At 41.7% G+C, this 23,189-nt stretch overlaps 8 non-coding genes across 8 annotated transcripts; all 8 read right to left on the bottom strand.

The window, feature by feature from the left end:
* Positions 1–561: 561 nt before the first annotated feature.
* trnal-uag (transfer RNA leucine (anticodon UAG)) lies at positions 562–643 on the bottom strand. The gene has a single exon. It is a non-coding gene; the product is annotated as a tRNA-Leu (tRNA).
* Positions 644–9,506: 8,863 nt separating this feature from the next.
* trnal-cag (transfer RNA leucine (anticodon CAG)) lies at positions 9,507–9,588 on the bottom strand. The gene has a single exon. It is a non-coding gene; the product is annotated as a tRNA-Leu (tRNA).
* Positions 9,589–10,724: 1,136 nt separating this feature from the next.
* On the bottom strand, positions 10,725–10,806 carry trnal-aag (transfer RNA leucine (anticodon AAG)). The gene has a single exon. It is a non-coding gene; the product is annotated as a tRNA-Leu (tRNA).
* Positions 10,807–14,959: 4,153 nt separating this feature from the next.
* Positions 14,960–15,041, bottom strand: trnal-aag (transfer RNA leucine (anticodon AAG)). The gene has a single exon. It is a non-coding gene; the product is annotated as a tRNA-Leu (tRNA).
* A 1,327-nt stretch (positions 15,042–16,368) lies between these two features.
* Positions 16,369–16,450, bottom strand: trnal-aag (transfer RNA leucine (anticodon AAG)). The gene has a single exon. It is a non-coding gene; the product is annotated as a tRNA-Leu (tRNA).
* Positions 16,451–17,776: 1,326 nt separating this feature from the next.
* trnal-aag (transfer RNA leucine (anticodon AAG)) lies at positions 17,777–17,858 on the bottom strand. Its single transcript has one exon. It is a non-coding gene; the product is annotated as a tRNA-Leu (tRNA).
* Positions 17,859–19,185: 1,327 nt separating this feature from the next.
* Positions 19,186–19,267, bottom strand: trnal-aag (transfer RNA leucine (anticodon AAG)). Its single transcript has one exon. It is a non-coding gene; the product is annotated as a tRNA-Leu (tRNA).
* A 1,326-nt stretch (positions 19,268–20,593) lies between these two features.
* Positions 20,594–20,675, bottom strand: trnal-aag (transfer RNA leucine (anticodon AAG)). The gene has a single exon. It is a non-coding gene; the product is annotated as a tRNA-Leu (tRNA).
* Between the last annotated feature and the right edge of the window lie 2,514 nt (positions 20,676–23,189).

Below are 23,189 nucleotides of genomic sequence, written 5' to 3'. Positions count from 1 at the left end.
CCATTCTTACATTTTTATGACTCTGGTAGAAGATTTGGATTTGATTGTAAATAGAACAAAGTACAGAGGAACATATAGAGTAAGTGGCAAGTTGGCACATGAGGTGTAAGGCAGCCTGGAAATGAGATCCAGACTTTGATTGAATGAAAGATGGGAGTAATTGTCACCTCTGGCAACCAGTTTCAACTCCTAATGACTAAGTGAAACAGACATTCGCTCAGTGTTGTAATCACAAATATGTCAGCCATATTTGCAATAATCAACAATGACTTTATGAATACCAGATTTGTTGAAAACAACTTCCATAAATGCTTATGGAAAAAAACAGACAAAATATCAGGAGGAGTTTTTAATGAATAGACTGATAACATATTGATTTGCCTTTGGTTAATATGTAGCATGTGTGACAACAATGTTGAGAGCAAATAAAGTAAGTTTTGTCTGAATAAGTTAAAATGAAGCAAGCTTGTAGGTGATGTTAATAGAGAACAAATGCAGAGCAGAGTTCCATTGATGAGGACACCAATAGCCAGTATAGAAGTAGCCTGACTGTTGGCTGAATGTCAGAAGTGGGATTTGAACCCACGCCTCTTACGAGACTGCGACCTAAACGCAGCGCCTTGGACCGCTCGGCCATCCTGACATCCTCTACAAAAACCAATGCCGAGTGCAATACAAAGAAGACCTATGTGCTTAACTGCTTGTCTGCTCAGAAGGCAAAGAATGATTGGTGAAAACGGCCTTTCCTTTTTAAACTGAATTTACACTACTGAGAAGTATTTCTTGGTAAGGACCCATGATACTCAACAGTTACAATGTCGTGGAACTCTTGTCTGGTGGTAGCACCAGGATGTTCCGCAGTCTACGGTATTGAGGAAACCTTGAATGTTGATAGAAATGAATAGCCACTGTGTTTCAGCTCCACATTAACTGCTGCTTCTTTGTTTGCTTTGCAATTTCAAAGCACGTATCTCCTTCTTTGTGTCCATTCTTACATTTTTATGACTCTGGTAGAAGATTTGGATTTGATTGTAAATAGAACAAAGTACAGAGGAACATATAGAGTAAGTGTCAAGTTGGCACATGAGGTGTAAGGCAGCCTGGATAGGAGATCCAGACTTTGATTGAATGAAAGATGGGAGTAATTGTCACCTCTGGTAACCAGTTTCAACTCCTAATGACTAAGTGAAACAGTCAAGAACTCGTAGCCTTCGCTCAGTGTTGTAATCACAAATATGTCAGCCATATTTGCAATAATCAACAATGACTTTATGAATACCAGATTTGTTGAAAACAACTTCCATCAATGCTTATGGAAAAAAACAGACAAAATATCAGGAGGAGTTTTTAATGAATAGATTGATAACATATTGATTTGCCTTTGGTTAATTTGTAGCATGTGTGACAACAATGTTGAGAGCAAATAAAGTAAGTTTTGTCTGAATAAGTTAAAATGAAGCAAGCTAGGGGTGATGCTGTAGTATCGCGAGACCCAGCGAGACGAGTGTGGTGAGTCGACTTGGCGGCGCGTAAGCATTTGAACAAACATTTTCGATCTTGTTTCATTTTTCCGCCATATTAAAATATTTCCTGCTAACTAACACAACCTGTTAAGAGTATTAAGCTTCTGTCAGCCTGGAGGACCTGGAGAATTTCATTGACGAGTGTTTTAATACCTGCAACATGGTGAAGCCCAGAACCGCCACCACCACCCCCTCCGCCAAGCGTGAACGGCCTGAGGACTCTCCCGGGGCTGTGTCCTCTCCGGGCAGCGGAATGAGCGATATCCTGGATTCGATTGACAAAAAGCTCTCCAGCTTTGATGGCCGCCTAAATTTGCTTGTGATCCTCCATAAAGAATTTCAAGGTCTGCGGGAGTCTCTGGAATTCAGCCAGCAGCAGGTGCGGGAGCTCGCAGCGGAGAACCAGGCCCTCAGAGAGACCGTGAAGACCCTGAGCAATGACACCGCCCGTCTCTCCGAGGAGAACCGATCCATAAAGGAAACCCTCCTGGATCTTCAGTCGAGGAGCATGAGGGACAATCTAGTGGTCGCGGGGGTTCCAGAGGAGGTAGGAGAAGACCCCGAGGCCACCGTCAGATCCTTTTTACAGGTCCACCTGAAGCTCCCCAAGGAGGAGGTGCAGAAGATCTCCTTCCACAGGGTTCACCGCCTCGGAGGAAGAAGGTCCGACCACCAGCGCCCGCGTCCTATTGTGGCTAAATTCGAACATTTCAAACAGAAGGAGTTGGTGAAGGGCCGCGGACGGGAACTGAGAGGCACGCATTACAGCGTGAATGACCAGTTCCCGGCAGAAATCCTCCGTAGAAGGAAGATCCTGTTCCCGCTGAGGAGGAAGCATCTTGCTGCTGGTTCGAGAGCGATTGTGGCCGTTGACAAACTTTACGTGGACGGCCGGCTGTTCCGGGACCCGGAGATCACCCCCTGGCTGTGCTGAAGGCTTTCAGATCCGCGCTGAGAACATCTGCGCTGCCCAGAAGAAACCCGCTAAACTTACTTCAATGAATGGAAAACCGGATCATCAATAATCCACACCTCGATCGCAGGAAAACAGTCTTTTTTTTTTCTTCGTCACCTCAGTCCCACTGATGTTTCTATTGTTGTTTTGTTGTTGTTTTCGTTTTCCCTTCTATCTCTTTTTTTCTTTCCTTTACTCTCCCCCCCCCCTCTCCCCCCTCATTATATGTAAATCACCTGGAAGCAACTCATCCTCGGTAAGTATTTATTTATGCACGGAACGGGCGCGCGCACACACAAGCGCACACAGGGGCGTGCACATGCGATCCCGCACACACACGCCGACATACTGCAATCACCTCACACAGGCTCTCATAGGACGCACGCGACACGCAGCTCACATAGCCAGAAAACGTTCACGCGCACAGCGCTTCTCAATGCGGGCACGCGCACACGGACTGGTACACAAGCACTACTTAGCTTTACACCTTTTCAGTCAGAGCAGTTATGAACAGTCTTAACATCGTTAGCTGGAATGTGCGTGGACTTGGCTCTGAGCCAAAGAGACTGAAAGTGTTAAATCACCTGGATGGTCTAAAAGCAGATATAGCTCTACTGCAGGAGACCCATTTATCAAATTCTTTGGATCACCTTATGTGCTGCTTACAATTTCCAGTTATATACTCTGCCAGTTACAACTCCAAACAACGAGGAGTTGCTGTTTTAATTAATAAAAATCTTAATTTTACTCATAAGGATACAGTTACTGACCCAGAAGGCAGATTTGTAATCATTAATATATCCATTCAGAATAAGGACTTTTGTATAGTGAGTATTTATGGTCCTAATGTTGACGACTCTTCCTTCTTTCACAGATTCTTCACCTCACTCTCAGTTCACTCTGACTCCACAATCATTATAGGAGGAGACTTCAACCTTGTTTTGGACCCTGAACTTGACAGACTCAGCACAGCAGCAAATCAGCGTACATGGCGATCTGCAAGTATTCTAAAGCAGTACATGAATGATCTGGGTCTCTGCGACGCGTGGCGCTCATGTCACCCAAACACTAAAGGGTTCACCTTTTTTTCTCCAGTTCACTATTCACACTCCCGTTTAGACTATTTATTAATCAGTAACTCTCTTTTAAAAAATATTCAAAGCTCCAATATCCATCCAATTATTATCAGTGATCATGCACCAGTCTCTGTAAACATTTCTAGGGAAAAATCCACACCCTCTGGTACAACCTGGAGGTTTAATACGTCTCTGTTAAAGGACCAGGAATTTCTTGATTTCTTTAAAAAAGAGTGGGCAACCTTCTTAGACTTCAACAATACTCCAGACATCCCACCGTGCGTTCTTTGGGAAACAGCAAAGGCAGTCATGAGAGGGAAAATCATTTCTTATTCAACGCACAAAAAACGCAAAGAGAAAGCAGATTTATTAGAATTAAAAAATAAAATCAAAACCCTGGAGACTGCTTATGCTGCTTCTGCACAGGAACACATTCTGAGAGATCTGAAAAATTTAAAGCTGCAGTTAAATGACATCATTAATAAACAAACACAATTTCAAATACAAAGGCTACGACTTGAAAGATTTGAAAACTCTAATAAATCTGGCAAATTTCTGGCTAATCAGCTTAAAATTAACAGAGAAAAATCATCAATCACCTCTATTATGGACCAAACAGGAAATGTCACCCATGACCCGGTCAAAATTAATAACGCATTTGAAAACTTTTATAAAAACCTGTACACACCGCAGATCAATCCGTCAGAGCAAAGTATTGACTCATTTCTTAATAATGTAAACCTACCCAGGCTAAATGAGGATCAAATCACAAACTTAGATTCTCCGCTCTCGCCGTCTGAACTTCATGAAGCTCTGTTACTTATGCCCAATGGTAAAGCACCAGGGCCTGACGGCTTTCCTGCTGAGTTTTATAAAGAATTCTGGGAACAACTGGCACCAACATTTTATAAAACTGTCACATCTATTAATGAGAGCCAATCAATGCCACCTAACATGAACTCAGCCAACATAATTCTTCTTCTAAAACCAGACAAAGATCCCACTAGTCCTTCAAGCTATCGCCCTATTTCTCTAATCAATGCAGATGTAAAAATTATCTGCAAAGCACTAGCACAGAGAATAGAAAAAATCACTCCTCACATAATTCACTTCGACCAGACTGGATTCATCAAAGGCAGACACTCGGATGATAATGTCCGTAGACTAGTTAATATAATAGACTTTGCCACCATTAAAAACCAGGAAATGACGGTACTATCGCTGGATGCTGAAAAAGCCTTTGACAGAGTTAATTGGAAGTTCCTTATTGCTGCCCTCCAGAAGTTTGGTTTTGGAGAAGCATTCATCAATTGGATCAAAATATTATATCACAACCCCAATGCATCAGTTAGAACTAATAAACAGACCTCAAACAGGTTTTTTCTTGGAAAAGGAACCAGACAGGGCTGCCCACTCTCTCCTTCTCTTTTTGCTATATTCATTGAGCCTTTAGCTGCAGCAATAAGACAGAATGAGAGCATTATAGGAATAAAAACCAAACACAGCCATCATAAAATTAGTCTTTATGCGGATGACATATTACTGTTTTTAAGGAATTTACATTCTGTAAATGAAACAGCAATGATCATAAATGAATTCTCCTCCATATCAGACTATTCCATTAATTGGAATAAGTCTGTTTTATTACCACTCAACAGGAATATGGAACAAAGACTCACAATTCCAGTTAAAACAGGAAATATCAAATATCTGGGTATCTACTTTTCCCCCAAACTATCAGAACTGGTGCAGCTAAACCACACCCCATTACTGAAAAGCATACAGGACGATCTAACACGCTGGACCAACCTGCCTTTGTCCCTTATGGGCAAGGTAGCCACGGTTAAAATGAAAATCTTACCCAAGGTTAATTATCTCTTCTCAATGATTCCCACACAACCGCCATTAAAATGGTTCAAAACATTAGACTCATCCATATCAAGCTTTCTATGGAACAACAAACCTGCAAGAATTAGTCTAAAAACTTTAAAATCTGCAAAAAACTGTGGAGGATTAGAATTACCTAACTTCCACAAATACTTTCTTGCAAATAGATTACAATACATCTTAAAATGGTTAAAAAATAATCCAGAAACCAACTCATGGTTAGACTTGGAACAGGCGTTATGTGGAAAGATCAACCTGTCACAGCTACCATTTATTAGCCAAACAGTTAAAAAACAGGATTGTTTCAAAAGCATTAATATAAATGCCACCTTAACAGCCTGGTGGGAATTTCTCAAAATATCAAAATCATCAATTCAACCGTGCAAAATGACACCCATCTGGAACAACCCGGACATCCTTATTAACAAAAAAATGATTCACTTCCCAGCTTGGCAAGCAGGGGGCATAAAACAACTAGAGCACGTAATTATTGATAGAAGATTCATAACCCCCCAGGAACTTCAAGACAAACATGGAATAAATAACTTCTTGGAATATCAGCAACTTAAATCAAGTATTACTAAAAAGTATAAAATTAAAGACGACGATTTAAAGCTACCAGATGTAGTTACCACTCTGATTAATTTTTCAATGAATAGAACTCTCTCCAAAATATACAAACTTTTATGTAATTTAGATAACAATATTGCCCTTCCAACAAAAAAATGGGATGCAGATTTGAGCATCAGCACAGATGAAAGCTTCTGGTCAAAACTTTGTCTAAACACCTTTAAACTGACAAAAAGTCCAAATCTGCAGCTAATCCATCTCAAAACTCTTCACAGAATTTACTACACTGGACAGAGGATGTTCAAGATGGGTCTCAGTAACTCAGACATTTGCGAGCACTGTGATAATAATCTACCCGACAGCTACATGCACGCACTGTGGTTCTGCACTCCTGTCCAGGCTCTCTGGCAGCAGGTATGTGCCGATTTATCAGTCTGGCTTAAGGTTTCAATCACTGCCTCACCGTCACTTTGTGTGCTTGGTGACATGAGTGCCATCGATATAGAAGAAGGATTAGCATCTATCATTTTCATAACTCTTTGTATTGCCAAAAAAACTATTTTAATAAATTGGAAAAACAAGAAAAATATAAACATAAGTCAACACAGAAATCTGCTGTTTGATCATATCAGCTTGGAAAAAATGTCAGCCCAAAGCTCAAGTAACTTTGAAAGAATTCAGTCTCTCTGGTCTCCTGTGGTTGACTCCATGACTTAGGGGGTGGGGGGCTTGGTCGTCGCTGCTCCTTGCCCTTCTGCCGTGGTTTGGGGTGGGGGTCGGGGCTTCCGGTGCCTGGCGGGGGCGGTGGGGGGCTCCGTTGGTCGGGGGGTCGGGTCCGGTGCCTGGGTGGGGCGGGCTGGGGCGCTGCGTGGTCCTCTGGGCTTGGGTGTGGGGGTGCGTGGTGGGGGGGTGGGGTGGTGGTCTGGCTTGGCTTGGGGGGGTGATCCCTTTGCCTGTGCTGGGGGGGGTTGGCGGGGGGCCCTGCTCGGGTGGGGGGGGCCCAGCGGCGCCGGATGGGCTGCCCATCTGTACCTGGGGCTGGGATCGGCCCTTCCCTGGTTCTGGGACGGGACGGGACAACCCTCTCGGGGCCCCCGGTCGCTCTGGGCGTCACCCGCTTCGGCTGCGGGGTCTGGGGTGGGGTGGGGTGGGGGGCTTGTCGGCCCTGTCCTGTGGGGGGGCGTTCTGGGGGGGAGGGGGGGCCCATTATTAGTACGGGTCGGGGGGGCTAGCGGGTCGGGGTCTCCGCTGAGGCAATCAGTGGTTGCCTCGGCCGGTTGGCCTCCTCGGTCCCGTCGAGGCCTGACCAGAGCTCTTCTAGGGCCGGCGTCTGGGGGTGGGGGCCTGGGCTTGCTCCGGGGGGGGGCGACGCTTTCTGGCTCTTCTCTCTCTGTGTGGGGTGGGTGGTGCCGGGCCTGGGGTGTCGGCGCCTCCGGGGGTGGGCCCCTGGGCTGGGTGGCCCTGGCCCCTTTGCTGGGGGTGGGCTGGGGGACGGCTGTTTGACCACCGGGGGACAGTCTACCAGCTGTTCCCAACTTACCCCCTTCCTTATATAACCTCATATTAGGGTGAGGGGGTGGGGGGTCTAGCCTGCGATGCGCCTTGGGGGGGGGCTACTTGGGAGTGGCCCCCCTCCTATGGTTGCCGTATGGAGTGGGCCCCCCCTCTTTCGGTTTTATTTGCACCTTAGACATGTAGGGTCCTTGGTAGGGGGGGTGCTTGGACATCACTGCAAGCAAGCAGCAGATGTCTTCCTGGCACCCTACCCGCCAATTTTAACCGCACCTTAGACATTTAGGGCCCCTTGGTGTGGAGGGTAAGGGGACATCACTGTGAGTAATCAGGAGATGTCCCCTTAGTGCCCTACTCGCCAATTTTAACTGCACCCCCCTTAGTACACACACCCTTCCCCCTTCAATATATACATTCAAACATAAACACACACACATGCACACAAACACCCTCTCAAACACCCATACACGCACACACATTTTACAAGGAAGGTGGGACCTGGGTCCATCTGTCCCCTACCCCTTCCCTGGTGGGGGGTGCGGGCCCCTTGGCGATGGCGGCCGTGTCCCTTGGGTGCCGGCTCCCTGGGCCCGGCGGTGCTCTCTCCGCACGGTGGGGGGGTTCATATTACACCTGAGCCGGGGGTGTTCGTGTCCCTGGGGGGTGGGTCCTGGTCCTTGCCCCTGGGCGCTGGGCCCCGCCAAACTTCCAACATGGCCGAGCCTGGTCGGGCCATATTTATAACATCCCTTGTGGGCCGCCCTTTTTTCCCCGGGGTTCCCCCCTCCTGGGCGGGGGCGGCGGGCCCCTGCCTTGCTCCTACCTGGACCAACCGTGGGCCGGGTGGGTGGCGGCCTGGAGTGCGGAGCGGGTCTCCCTTGGGGGGTCCTGGCTCGTACCTGGGGTCGGGGCGGGGGGATGCCCGGAACTCCTGGGTGGTGGTGGGGTGCTCGTCTGGGGCTGTGGGCGTCCCTCTCCGGTGGGGCCCTGCGTTGGGCTCTTCCGGCGCGGCGGGGGGCTGCTTTCCTGGCTGGGCTGGGGCGGCGCTCTCTTTCCCTCTGCGCCTCCCTGCTCTCTGGCTCTGGGGGCCTCGCGGCGGTCCGGCTGGCCCTGGCCTGGGTGGCGGTCTTGGTCGCCCGGGGGGCGGTTGTTCCCTGCCTGTTCCCGTGTGGCGTTGGGGGAATTCCGGCTGCCGCTGCTGCTGCGGCGGGGGTATGGGTGTGGGGGTGGCTGGGCGCTCCTCCTCCTTCTTTTCACATTCCACCATCCATTTTAGAAGAACATAAACACTCACCTGAGCACAGGTGTTAGCTCACCTTTGCACTAATAGTTTGCATGATTGAATGAATGAAAGATTTCACACTAGTTGGTTTAAAGGCATAGGTATGCGTTCGTGAACACTATCTGTTTTGTGTGCATGTTGACATGTGGACATTTTTGCGGTTAGCAGGTGTGTTGATAATTTTTGAGTGTGTGTGAACAGGCCCCGCCCTTTTTGTACTACATTTGAACCGTACCGTAACGATAAACAACCAGTAAACCTGTCTGCTCTATGCTGCTTCATGGTCTTACCCCCCTTCTCCTCCTATTATCACCCTCCTACCCCCCCCCCTCTCTCTAACGTCCCTCTCTCTTCTTCCCCTCTTTCCTTTTCCGTCCGGTCCAACACCAATGATTTTCAAACATGATTGAAATTAATAAATTTTGGCCTCAATTACAAAAGGGGTTTATTCAGACATACCTTTGGTTTGTCTGAAGATGAATAACCCCTCTTGTTAAAATAAAATATGTCCAACACAAGAGGCCCTCAGCTCTCATCTGTTTGCCTAGCTGTTGGACAGGACAAGTTAAAAAAAAAAAAAAAAAAAAAAAAAAAAATGAAGCAAGCTATTAGTTGATGTTAATAGAGAATAAATGCAGAGCAGAGTTCCATTGATGAGGACACCAAGAGCCAGTATAGAAGTAGCATGACTGTTGGCTGAATGTTAGAAGTGGGAATTGAACCCACGTCTCTTACGAGGCTGCGACCTGAACGCAGCGCCTTGGACCGCTCGGCCATCCTGACATCCTCTACAAAAACCAATGCCGAGTGCAATACAAAGAAGACCTATGTGCTTAACAACTGCTTGTCTGTTCAGAAGGCAAAGAATGATTGGTGAAAACGGCCTTTCCTTTTTTAACTGAATTTACACTACTGAGATGTTTGTGTTGGTAAGGACCCATGATACTCAACAGTTACAATGTCGTGGAACTCTTGTCTGGTGGTAGCACCAGGATGTTCCGCAGTCTACGGTATTGAGGAAACCTTGAATGTTGATAGAAATGAATAGCCACTGTGTTTCAGCTCCACATTAAATGCTGCTTCTTTGTTTGCTTTGCAATTTCAAAGCACATATCTCCTTCTTTGTGTCCATTCTTACATTTTTATGACTCTGGTAGAAGATTTGGATTTGATTGTAAATAGAACAAAGTACAGGGAAACATATAGAGTAAGTGGCAAGTTGGCACATGAGGTGTAAGGCAGCCTGGATGGGAGATCCAGACTTTGATTGAATGAAAGATGGGAGTAATTGTCACATCTGGCAACCAGTTTCAACTCCTAATGACTTAGTGAAACAGTCAAGAACTCGTAGCCTTCGCTCAGTGTTGTAATCAGAAATATGTCAGCCATATATGCAATAGACAACAATGACTTTAGCAATACCAGATTTGAAGAAAACAACTTCCATAAATGCTTATGGAAAAAAACAGAAAAAATATCAGGAGGAGTTTTTAATGAATAGATTGATAAAATATTGATCTGCATTTGGTTAATTTGTAGCATGTGTGACAACAATGTTGAGAGCAAATAAAGTAAGTTTTGTCTGAATAAGTTAAAATGAAGCAAGCTATTAGTTGATGTTAATAGAGAATAAATGCAGAGCAGAGTTCCATTGATGAGAACACCAATAGCCAGTGTAGAAGTAGCCTGACTGTTGGCTGAATGTCAGAAGTGGGATTTAATATCAAAATATCAAAAGAAGTTTTTAATAAATAATGAAAAAGGATGGATTAGCATTTGGTTCATTAGTAGCACATGTGACAAGAACCTCGTGAGTAAATGAAATAAGTTTGTGATGTTTCTGGAGAGCAGATAAACAGTAGAGTTCCATGGACAGGACAGCTGTAGGCAGTGGAAGTGAGTCATCACTGGTGCATGAATGTCAGAAGTGGGATTCGAATCCACGCCTCTTTCGAGACTGCGACCTTAACGCAGTGCCTTGGACCGCTCAGCCATCCTGACATCCTGCAGGCCAAGTATTTGGAAACTGCGATAACAAAGAAGACTTATGTGCTTAACAACTGCTTGTCTTTTTGGAAGGCAATGATTGACTGGTGAAAACAGCCTGTTCTTTTTTTGACTAAATTTAGACTACTGAGGTGTTTTTTTTTTTGTTTGTTTTTGTTGAGTAGCCATGATACCCAACAGTTACAATGTTGTGGAATTATATCTGGTGGCAGCACCAGGGTGTTCTGCAGTCTACGGCATTGAGGAAAACCCGGGCCTTGATAGAAATGTACGGCCGTTGTGTTTCAATACCACCTTAAATGCTGCTTCTTTGACCTCTTTGTTTACTTTGAAATGCCAAAGCATGTGTCTCACTCTTTGTGTCCATTCTCACATATTTATGACTTTGTTTAAAGATTTGGATTTGAATATAAAAAGAACAAAGTACAGAGGACAGCATAGAGTAATTGGCAAGTTGGCAAATGAGGTATAATGCAGCCTGGATAGGAGATCCAGACTTTGATTGAATAAAAAATGGGAGTAATGGTCACCTCTGGAAAACCTTTATTAACTCCTAATGATTTAGTGAAACAGTCAAGCACTTTTGCCTTCGCTCGGTGTTGTAATCATAAATAAGTCAGCCATATTTGCAATAATCAACAATGACTTCACGAATACCAGATTTGTTCATGACTGATTTATTTATGTTTAATTGACTGTCTGTTTTACAACGTTTGTGCAGATCTAAAGCATTAGTATTTCCGTCTTATATGGCACCACTCACATTTCTGTTTCTTTTTAGTTTGAGCATTTGAAGGAATGCATGACAGACTACATTTTGATGAAGTTTCAAGAAAGGATTTTGTAAGTGGACCGAGATGCCGGACTGTGCATTAGGGCTTAGCTGTCAGAGTGATTTGTTCAAAAGGAATGACTTGACACGTTTCTCATTAGCATCCAATATGAAGCAGGGAACCCTTAAACTTCCCTGTGTTTTTTTGAGGACAAATACAATGTATTTGTTTTACATGGACATGATAATTTATGACCATAGTATTGAGATAAATTGTCAATGACTTGAAATGCCATCTTACCCATATCGTTTTACGTTGAAAACAACAACCTTCATGAATGCTTATGGGAAAAAATACAAAATATCAAAAGAAGTTTTTAATAAATAATGAAAAAGGATGGATTAGCATTTGGTTCATTAGTAACACATGTGACAAGAACCTCGTGAGTAAATGAAATAAGTTTGTGATGTTACTGGAGAGCAGATAAACAGTAGAGTTCCATGGACAGTACAGCTGTAGGCAGTGGAAGTGAGTCATCACTGGTGCATGAATGTCAGAAGTGGGATTTGAACGCACGCCTCTTTCGAGACTTCGCCCTTAACGCAGCTCCTTGGACCGCTCGGCCATCCTGACATCCTCCAGGCCAAGTATTTGGAAACTGCTATACAAAAAAGACTTATGTGCTTAACAACTGCTTGTCTTTTTGGAAGGCAATGATTGAATGGTGAAAACGTCCTGTTCTTTTTTTGACTAAATTTAGACTACTGAGGTGTTTTTTTTTTTTGTTTGTTTTTGTTGAGTAGCCATGATACCCAACAGTTACAATGTTGTGGAATTATATCTGGTGGCAGCACCAGGGTGTTCTGCAGTCTACGGCATTGAGGAAAACTTGGGCCTTGATAAAAATGTACGGCCGCTGTGTTTCAATACCACCTTGAATGCTGCTTCTTTGACTTCTTTGTTTACTTTGAAATGCCAAAGCATGTGTCTCACTCTTTGTGTCCATTCTCACATATTTATGACTTGGTTAAAAGATTTGGATTTGAATATAAAAAGAACAAAGTACAGAGGACAGCATAGAGTAATTGGCAAGTTGGCAAATGAGGTATAATGCAGCCTGGATAGGAGATCCAGACTTTGATTGAATGAAATATGGGAGTAATGGTCACCTCTGGAAAACCTTTATTAACTCCTAATGATTTAGTGAAACAGTCAAGCACTTTTGCCTTCGCTCGGTGTTGTAATCATAAATAAGTCAGCCATATTTGCAATAATCAACAATGACTTCACGAATACCAGATTTGTTCATGACTGATTTATTTATGTTAAATGGACTGTCTGTTTTACAACGTTTGTGCAGATCTAAAGCATTAGTATTTCCGTCTTATATGGCACCACTCACATTTCTGCTTCTTTTTAGTTTGAGCATTTGAAGGAATGCATGACAGACTACATTTTGATGAAGTTTCAAGAAAGGATTTTGTAAGTGGACCGAGATGCCGGACTTTGCATTAGGGCTTAGCTGTCAGAGTGATTTGTTCAAATGCAATGACTTGACACGTTTCTCATTAGCATCCAATATGAAGCAGGGAACCCTTAAACTTCCCTGTGTTTTTTTGAGGACAAATACAATGTATTTGTTTTACATGGACATGATAATTTATGACCATAGTATTGAGATAAATTGTCAATGACTTGAAATGCCATCTTACCCATATCGTTTTACGTTGAAAACAGAAACCTTCATGAATGCTTATGGAAAAAAATACAAAATATCAAAAGAAGTTTTTAATAAATAATGAAAAAGGATGGATTAGCATTTGGTTCATTAGTAGCACATGTAACAAGAACCTCGTGAGTAAATGAAATAAGTTTGTGATGTTACTGGAGAGCAGATAAACAGTAGAGTTCCATGGACAGGACAGCTGTAGGCAGTGGAAGTGAGTCATCACTGGTGCATGAATGTCAGAAGTGGGATTTGAACGCACGCCTCTTTCGAGACTGCGCCCTTAACGCAGCTCCTTGGACCGCTCGGCCATCCTGACATCCTCCAGGCCAAGTATTTGGAAACTGCTATACAAAAAAGACTTATGTGCTTAACAACTGCTTGTCTTTTTGGAAGGCAATGATTGAATGGTGAAAACGTCCTGTTCTTTTTTTGACTAAATTTAGACTACTGAGGTGTTTTTTTTTTTTGTTTGTTTTTGTTGAGTAGCCATGATACCCAACAGTTACAATGTTGTGGAATTATATCTGGTGGCAGCACCAGGGTGTTCTGCAGTCTACGGCATTGAGGAAAACTTGGGCCTTGATAGAAATGTACGGCCGCTGTGTTTCAATACCACCTTGAATGCTGCTTCTTTGACTTCTTTGTTTACTTTGAAATGCCAAAGCATGTGTCTCACTCTTTGTGTCCATTCTCACATATTTATGACTTGGTTAAAAGATTTGGATTTGAATATAAAAAGAACAAAGTACAGAGGACAGCATAGAGTAATTGGCAAGTTGGCAAATGAGGTATAATGCAGCCTGGATAGGAGATCCAGACTTTGATTGAATGAAAGATGGGAGTAATGGTCACCTCTGGAAAACCTTTATTAACTCCTAATGATTTAGTGAAACAGTCAAGCACTTTTGCCTTCGCTCGGTGTTGTAATCATAAATAAGTCAGCCATATTTGCAATAATCAACAATGACTTCACGAATACCAGATTTGTTCATGACTGATTTATTTATGTTAAATGGACTGTCTGTTTTACAACGTTTGTGCAGATCTAAAGCATTAGTATTTCCGTCTTATATGGCACCACTCACATTTCTGCTTCTTTTTAGTTTGAGCATTTGAAGGAATGCATGACAGACTACATTTTGATGAAGTTTCAAAAAAGGATTTTGTAAGTGGACCGAGATGCCGGACTGTGCATTAGGGCTTAGCTGTCAGAGTGATTTGTTCAAATGCAATGACTCGACACGTTTCTCATTAGCATCCAATATGAAGCAGGGAACCCTTAAACTTCCCTGTGTTTTTTTGAGGACAAATACAATGTATTTGTTTTACATGGACATGATAATTTATGACCTTAGTATTGAGATAAATTGTCAATGACTTGAAATGCCATCTTACCCATATCGTTTTACGTTGAAAACAGAAACCTTCATGAATGCTTATGGAAAAAATACAAAATATCAAAAGAAGTTTTTAATAAATAATGAAAAAGGATGGATTAGCATTTGGTTCATTAGTAGCACATGTGACAAGAACCTCGTGAGTAAATGAAATAAGTTTGTGATGTTTCTGGAGAGCAGATAAACAGTAGAGTTCCATGGACAGGACAGCTGTAGGCAGTGGAAGTGAGTCATCACTGGTGCATGAATGTCAGAAGTGGGATTCGAACCCACGCCTCTTTCGAGACTGTGATCTTAACGCAGCGCCTTGGACCGCTCGGCCATCCTGACATCCTCCCAGCCAAGTATTTGGAAACTGCTATACAAAAAAGACTTATGTGCTTAACAACTGCTTGTCTTTTTGGAAGGCAATGATTGAACGGTGAAAACGGCCTGTTCTTTTTTTGACTAAATTTAGACTACTGAGGTGTTTTTTTTTGTTTGTTTTTGTTGAGTAGCCATGATACCCAACAGTTACAATGTTGTGGAATTATATCTGGTGGCAGCACCAGGGTGTTCTGCAGTCTACGGCATTGAGGAAAACTTGGGCCTTGATAGAAATGTACGGCCGCTGTGTTTCAATACCACCTTAAATGCTGCTTCTTTGACTTCTTTGTTTACTTTGAAATGCCAAAGCATGTGTCTCACTCTTTGTGTCCATTCTCACATATTTATGACTTGGTTAAAAGATTTGGATTTGAATATAAAAAGAACAAAGTACAGAGGACAGCATAGAGTAATTGGCAAGTTGGCAAATGAGGTATAATGCAGCCTGGATAGGAGATCCAGACTTTGATTGAATGAAAGATGGGAGTAATGGTCACCTCTGGAAAACCTTTATTAACTCCTAATGATTTAGTGAAACAGTCAAGCACTTTTGCCTTCGCTCGGTGTTGTAATCATAAATAAGTCAGCCATATTTGCAATAATCAACAATGACTTCACGAATACCAGATTTGTTCATGACTGATTTATTTATGTTAAATGGACTGTCTGTTTTACAACGTTTGTGCAGATCTAAAGCATTAGTATTTCCGTCTTATATGGCACCACTAACATTTCTGCTTCTTTTTAGTTTGAGCATTTGAAGGAATGCATGACAGACTACATTTTGATGAAGTTTCAAAAAAGGATTTTGTAAGTGGACCGAGATGCCGGACTGTGCATTAGGGCTTAGCTGTCAGAGTGATTTGTTCAAATGCAATGACTCGACACGTTTCTCATTAGCATCCAATATGAAGCAGGGAACCCTTAAACTTCCATGTGTTTTTTTGAGGACAAATACAATGTATTTGTTTTACATGGACATGATAATTTATGACCTTAGTATTGAGATAAATTGTCAATGACTTGAAATGCCATCTTACCCATATCGTTTTACGTTGAAAACAGCAACCTTCATGAATGCTTATGGGAAAAAATACAAAATATCAAAAGAAGTTTTTAATAAATAATGAAAAAGGATGGATTAGCATTTGGTTCATTAGTAGCACATGTGACAAGAACCTCGTGAGTAAATGAAATAAGTTTGTGATGTTTCTGGAGAGCAGATAAACAGTAGAGTTCCATGGACAGGACAGCTGTAGGCAGTGGAAGTGAGTCATCACTGGTGCATGAATGTCAGAAGTGGGATTCGAACCCACGCCTCTTTCGAGACTGTGATCTTAACGCAGCGCTTTGGACCGCTCGGCCATCCTGACATCCTCCCGGCCAAGTATTTGGAAACTGCTTTACAAAAAAGACTTATGTGCTTAACAACTGCTTGTCTTTTTGGAAGGCAATGATTGAATGGTGAAAACGGCCTGTTCTTTTTTTGACTAAATTTAGACTACTGAGGTGTTTTTTTTGTTTGTTTTTGTTGTGTAGCCATGATACCCAACAGTTACAATGTTGTGGAATTATATCTGGTGGCAGCACCAGGGTGTTCTGCAGTCTACAGCATTGAGGAAAACTTGGGCCTTGATAGAAATGTACGGCCGCTGTGTTTCAATACCACCTTAAATGCTGCTTCTTTGACTTCTTTGTTTACTTTGAAATGCCAAAGCATGTGTCTCACTCTTTGTGTCCATTCTCACATATTTATGACTTGGTTACAAGATTTGGATTTGAATATAAAAAGAACAAAGTACAGAGGACAGCATAGAGTAATTGGCAAGTTGGCAAATGAGGTATAATGCAGCCTGGATAGGAGATCCAGACTTTGATTGAATGAAAGATGGGAGTAATGGTCACCTCTGGAAAACCTTTATTAACTCCTAATGATTTAGTGAAACAGTCAAGCACCTTTGCCTTCGCTCGGTGTTGTAATCATAAATAAGTCAGCCATATTTGCAATAATCAACAATGACTTCACGAATACCAGATTTGTTCATGACTGATTTATTTATGTTAAATGGACTATCTGTTTTACAACGTTTGTGCAGATCTAAAGCATTAGTATTTCCATCTTATATGGCACCACTAACATTTCTGCTTCTTTTTAGTTTGAGCATTTGAAGGAATGCATGACAGACTACATTTTGATGAAGTTTCAAAAAAGGATTTTGTAAGTGGACCGAGATGCCGGACTGTGCATTAGGGCTTAGCTGTCAGAGTGATTTGTTCAAATGCAATGACTCGACACGTTTCTCATTAGCATCCAATATGAAGCAGGGAACCCTTAAACTTCCCGGTGTTTTTTTGAGGACAAATACAATGTATTTGTTTTACATGGACATGATAATTTATGACCTTAGTATTGAGATAAATTGTCAATGACTTGAAATGCCATCTTACCCATATCGTTTTACGTTGAAAACAGCAACCTTCATGAATGCTTATGGAAAAAAATACAAAATATCAAAAGAAGTTTTTAATAAATAATGAAAAAGGATGGATTAGCATTTGGTTCATTAGTAGCACATGTGACAAGAACCTCGTGAGTAAATGAAATAAGTTTGTGATGTTCCTGGAGAGCAGATAAACAGTAGAGTTCCATGGACAGGACAGCTGTAGGCAGTGGAAGTGAGTCATCACTGGTGCATGAATGTCAGAAGTGGGATTCGAACCGACGCCTCTTTCGACACTGCGACCTTAACGCAGCGCCTTGGACCGCTCGGCCATCCTGACATCCTCCAGGCCAAGTATTTGGAAACTGCTATACAAAAAAGACTTATGTGCTTAACAACTGCTTGTCTTTTTGGAAGGCAATGATTGAATGGTGAAAACGGCCTGTTCTTTTTTTGACTAAATTTAGACTACTGAGGTGTTTTTTTTTGTTTGTTTTTGTTATGTAGCCATGATACCCAACAGTTACAATGTTGTGGAATTATATCTGGTGGCAGCACCAGGGTGTTCTGCAGTCTACGGCATTGAGGAAAACTTGGGCCTTGATAGAAATGTACGGCCGCTGTGTTTCAATACCACCTTGAATGCTGCTTCTTTGACTTCTTTGTTTACTTTGAAATGCCAAAGCATGTGTCTCACTCTTTGTGTCCATTCTCACATATTTATGACTTGGTTAAAAGATTTGGATTTGAATATAAAAAGAACAAAGTACAGAGGACAGCATAGAGTAATTGGCAAGTTGGCAAATGAGGTATAATGCAGCCTGGATAGGAGATCCAGACTTTGATTGAATGAAAGATGGGAGTAATGGTCACCTCTGGAAAACCTTTATTAACTCCTAATGATTTAGTGAAACAGTCAAGCACTTTTGCCTTCTCTCGGTGTTGTAATCATAAATAAGTCAGCCATATTTGCAATAATCAACAATGACTTCACGAATACCAGATTTGTTCATGACTGATTTATTTATGTTAAATGGACTGTCTGTTTTACAACGTTTGTGCAGATCTAAAGCATTAGTATTTCCGTCTTATATGGCATCACTAACATTTCTGCTTCTTTTTAGTTTGAGCATTTGAAGGAATGCATGACAGACTACATTTTGATGAAGTTTCAAAAAAGGATTTTGTAAGTGGACCGAGATGCCGGACTGTGCATTAGGGCTTAGCTGTCAGAGTGATTTGTTCAAATGCAATGACTCGACACGTTTCTCATTAGCATCCAATATGAAGCAGGGAACCCTTAAACTTCCCGGTGTTTTTTTGAGGACAAATACAATGTATTTGTTTTACATGGACATGATAATTTATGACCTTAGTATTGAGATAAATTGTCAATGACTTGAAATGCCATCTTACCCATATCGTTTTACGTTGAAAACAGCAACCTTCATGAATGCTTATGGAAAAAAATACAAAATATCAAAAGAAGTTTTTAATAAATAATGAAAAAGGATGGATTTGCATTTGGTTCATTAGTAGCACATGTGACAAGAACCTCGTGAGTAAATGAAATAAGTTTGTGATGTTACTGGAGAGCAGATAAACAGTAGAGTTCCATGGACAGGACAGCTGTAGGCAGTGGAAGTGAGTCATCACTGGTGCATGAATGTCAGAAGTGGGATTCGAACCCACGCCTCTTTTGAGACTGCGACCTTAACGCAGCGCCTTGGACCGCTCGGCCATCCTGACATCCTCCGGGCCAAGTATTTGGAAACTGCTATACAAAAAAGACTTATGTGCTTAACAACTGCTTGTCTTTTTGGAAGGCAATGATTGAATGGTGAAAACGGCCTGTTCTTTTTTTGACTAAATTTAGACTACTGAGGTGTTTTTTTTGTTTGTTTTTGTTATGTAGCCATGATACCCAACAGTTACAATGTTGTGGAATTATATCTGGTGGCAGCACCAGGGTGTTCTGCAGTCTACGGCATTGAGGAAAACTTGGGCCTTGATAGAAATGTACGGCCGCTGTGTTTCAATACCACCTTAAATGCTGCTTCTTTGACTTCTTTGTTTACTTTGAAATGCCAAAGCATGTGTCTCACTCTTTGTGTCCATTCTCACATATTTATGACTTGGTTAAAAGATTTGGATTTGAATATAAAAAGAACAAAGTACAGAGGACAGCATAGAGTAATTGGCAAGTTGGCAAATGAGGTATAATGCAGCCTGTATAGGAGATCCAGACTTTGATTGAATGAAAGATGGGAGTAATGGTCACCTCTGGAAAACCTTTATTAACTCCTAATGATTTAATGAAACAGTCAAGCACTTTTGCCTTCGCTCGGTGTTGTAATCATAAATAAGTCAGCCATATTTGCAATAATCAACAATGACTTCACGAATACCAGATTTGTTCATGACTGATTTATTTATGTTAAATGGACTGTCTGTTTTACAACGTTTGTGCAGATCTAAAGCATTAGTATTTCCGTCTTATATGGCACCACTAACATTTCTGCTTCTTTTTAGTTTGAGCATTTGAAGGAATGCATGACAGACTACATTTTGATGAAGTTTCAAAAAAGGATTTTGTAAGTGGACCGAGATGCCGGACTGTGCATTAGGGCTTAGCTGTCAGAGTGATTTGTTCAAATGCAATGACTCGACACGTTTCTCATTAGCATCCAATATGAAGCAGGGAACCCTTAAACTTCCCTGTGTTTTTTTGAGGACAAATACAATGTATTTGTTTTACATGGACATGATAATTTATGACCATAGTATTGAGATAAATTGTCAATGACTTGAAATGCCATCTTACCCATATCGTTTTACGTTGAAAACAGCAACCTTCATGAATGCTTATGGAAAAAAATACAAAATATCAAAAGAAGTTTGTAATAAATAATGAAAAAGGATGGATTAGCATTTGGTTCATTAGTAGCACATGTGACAAGAACCTCGTGAGTAAATGAAATAAGTTTGTGATGTTACTGGAGAGCAGATAAACAGTAGAGTTCCATGGACAGGACAGCTGTAGGCAGTGGAAGTGAGTCATCACTGGTGCATGAATGTCAGAAGTGGGATTCGAACCCACGCCTCTTTCGAGACTGCGACCTTAACGCAGCGCCTTGGACCGCTCGGCCATCCTGACATCCTCCGGGCCAAGTATTTGGAAACTGCTATACACAAAAGACTTATGTGCTTAACAACTGCTTGTCTTTTTGGAAGGCAATGATTGAATGGTGAAAACGGCCTGTTCTTTTTTTGACTAAATTTAGACTACTGAGGTGTTTTTTTTGTTTGTTTTTGTTATGTAGCCATGATACCCAACAGTTACAATGTTGTGGAATTATATCTGGTGGCAGCACCAGGGTGTTCTGCAGTCTACGGCATTGAGGAAAACTTGGGCCTTGATAGAAATGTACGGCCGCTGTGTTTCAATACCACCTTAAATGCTGCTTCTTTGACTTCTTTGTTTACTTTGAAATGCCAAAGCATGTGTCTCACTCTTTGTGTCCATTCTCACATATTTATGACTTGGTTACAAGATTTGGATTTGAATATAAAAAGAACAAAGTACAGAGGACAGCATAGAGTAATTGGCAAGTTGGCAAATGAGGTATAATGCAGCCTGGATAGGAGATCCAGACTTTGATTGAATGAAAGATGGGAGTAATGGTCACCTCTGGAAAACCTTTATTAACTCCTAATGATTTAGTGAAACAGTCAAGCACCTTTGCCTTCGCTCGGTGTTGTAATCATAAATAAGTCAGCCATATTTGCAATAATCAACAATGACTTCACGAATACCAGATTTGTTCATGACTGATTTATTTATGTTAAATGGACTGTCTGTTTTACAACGTTTGTGCAGATCTAAAGCATTAGTATTTCCGTCTTATATGGCACCACTAACATTTCTGCTTCTTTTTAGTTTGAGCATTTGAAGGAATGCATGACAGACTACATTTTGATGAAGTTTCAAAAAAGGATTTTGTAAGTGGACCGAGATGCCGGACTGTGCATTAGGGCTTAGCTGTCAGAGTGATTTGTTCAAATGCAATGACTCGACACGTTTCTCATTAGCATCCAATATGAAGCAGGGAACCCTTAAACTTCCCGGTGTTTTTTTGAGGACAAATACAATGTATTTGTTTTACATGGACATGATAATTTATGACCTTAGTATTGAGATAAATTGTCAATGACTTGAAATGCCATCTTACCCATATCGTTTTACGTTGAAAACAGCAACCTTCATGAATGCTTATGGAAAAAAATACAAAATATCAAAAGAAGTTTTTAATAAATAATGAAAAAGGATGGATTAGCATTTGGTTCATTAGTAGCACATGTGACAAGAACCTCGTGAGTAAATGAAATAAGTTTGTGATGTTCCTGGAGAGCAGATAAACAGTAGAGTTCCATGGACAGGACAGCTGAAGGCAGTGGAAGTGAGTCATCACTGGTGCATGAATGTCAGAAGGGGGATTCGAACCGACGCCTCTTTCGACACTGCGACCTTAACGCAGCGCCTTGGACCGCTCGGCCATCCTGACATCCTCTGGGCCAAGTATTTGGAAACTGCTATACAAAAAAGACTTATGTGCTTAACAACTGCTTGTCTTTTTGGAAGGCAATGATTGAATGGTGAAAACGGCCTGTTCTTTTTTTGACTAAATTTAGACTACTGAGGTGTTTTTTTTTGTTTGTTTTTGTTATGTAGCCATGATACCCAACAGTTACAATGTTGTGGAATTATATCTGGTGGCAGCACCAGGGTGTTCTGCAGTCTACGGCATTGAGGAAAACTTGGGCCTTGATAGAAATGTACGGCCGCTGTGTTTCAATACCACCTTGAATGCTGCTTCTTTGACTTCTTTGTTTACTTTGAAATGCCAAAGCATGTGTCTCACTCTTTGTGTCCATTCTCACATATTTATGACTTGGTTAAAAGATTTGGATTTGAATATAAAAAGAACAAAGTACAGAGGACAGCATAGAGTAATTGGCAAGTTGGCAAATGAGGTATAATGCAGCCTGGATAGGAGATCCAGACTTTGATTGAATGAAAGATGGGAGTAATGGTCACCTCTGGAAAACCTTTATTAACTCCTAATGATTTAGTGAAACAGTCAAGCACTTTTGCCTTCTCTCGGTGTTGTAATCATAAATAAGTCAGCCATATTTGCAATAATCAACAATGACTTCACGAATACCAGATTTGTTCATGACTGATTTATTTATGTTAAATGGACTGTCTGTTTTACAACGTTTGTGCAGATCTAAAGCATTAGTATTTCCGTCTTATATGGCATCACTAACATTTCTGCTTCTTTTTAGTTTGAGCATTTGAAGGAATGCATGACAGACTACATTTTGATGAAGTTTCAAAAAAGGATTTTGTAAGTGGACCGAGATGCCGGACTGTGCATCAGGGCTTAGCTGTCAGAGTGATTTGTTCAAATGCAATGACTCGACACGTTTCTCATTAGCATCCTATATGAAGCAGGGAACCCTTAAACTTCCCGGTGTTTTTTTGAGGACAAATACAATGTATTTGTTTTACATGGACATGATAATTTATGACCTTAGTATTGAGATAAATTGTCAATGACTTGAAATGCCATCTTACCCATATCGTTTTACGTTGAAAACAGCAACC

This window comes from Oryzias latipes, chromosome 13 (genome assembly GCF_053564925.1).
Source record: "Oryzias latipes strain Hd-rR chromosome 13, Olatipes_Hd-rR_3.1".
Taxonomy (NCBI): domain Eukaryota; kingdom Metazoa; phylum Chordata; class Actinopteri; order Beloniformes; family Adrianichthyidae; genus Oryzias; species Oryzias latipes.
Note: the sequence above shows the minus strand (reverse complement) of the source record. Positions and strands in the feature narration are given on the sequence as shown.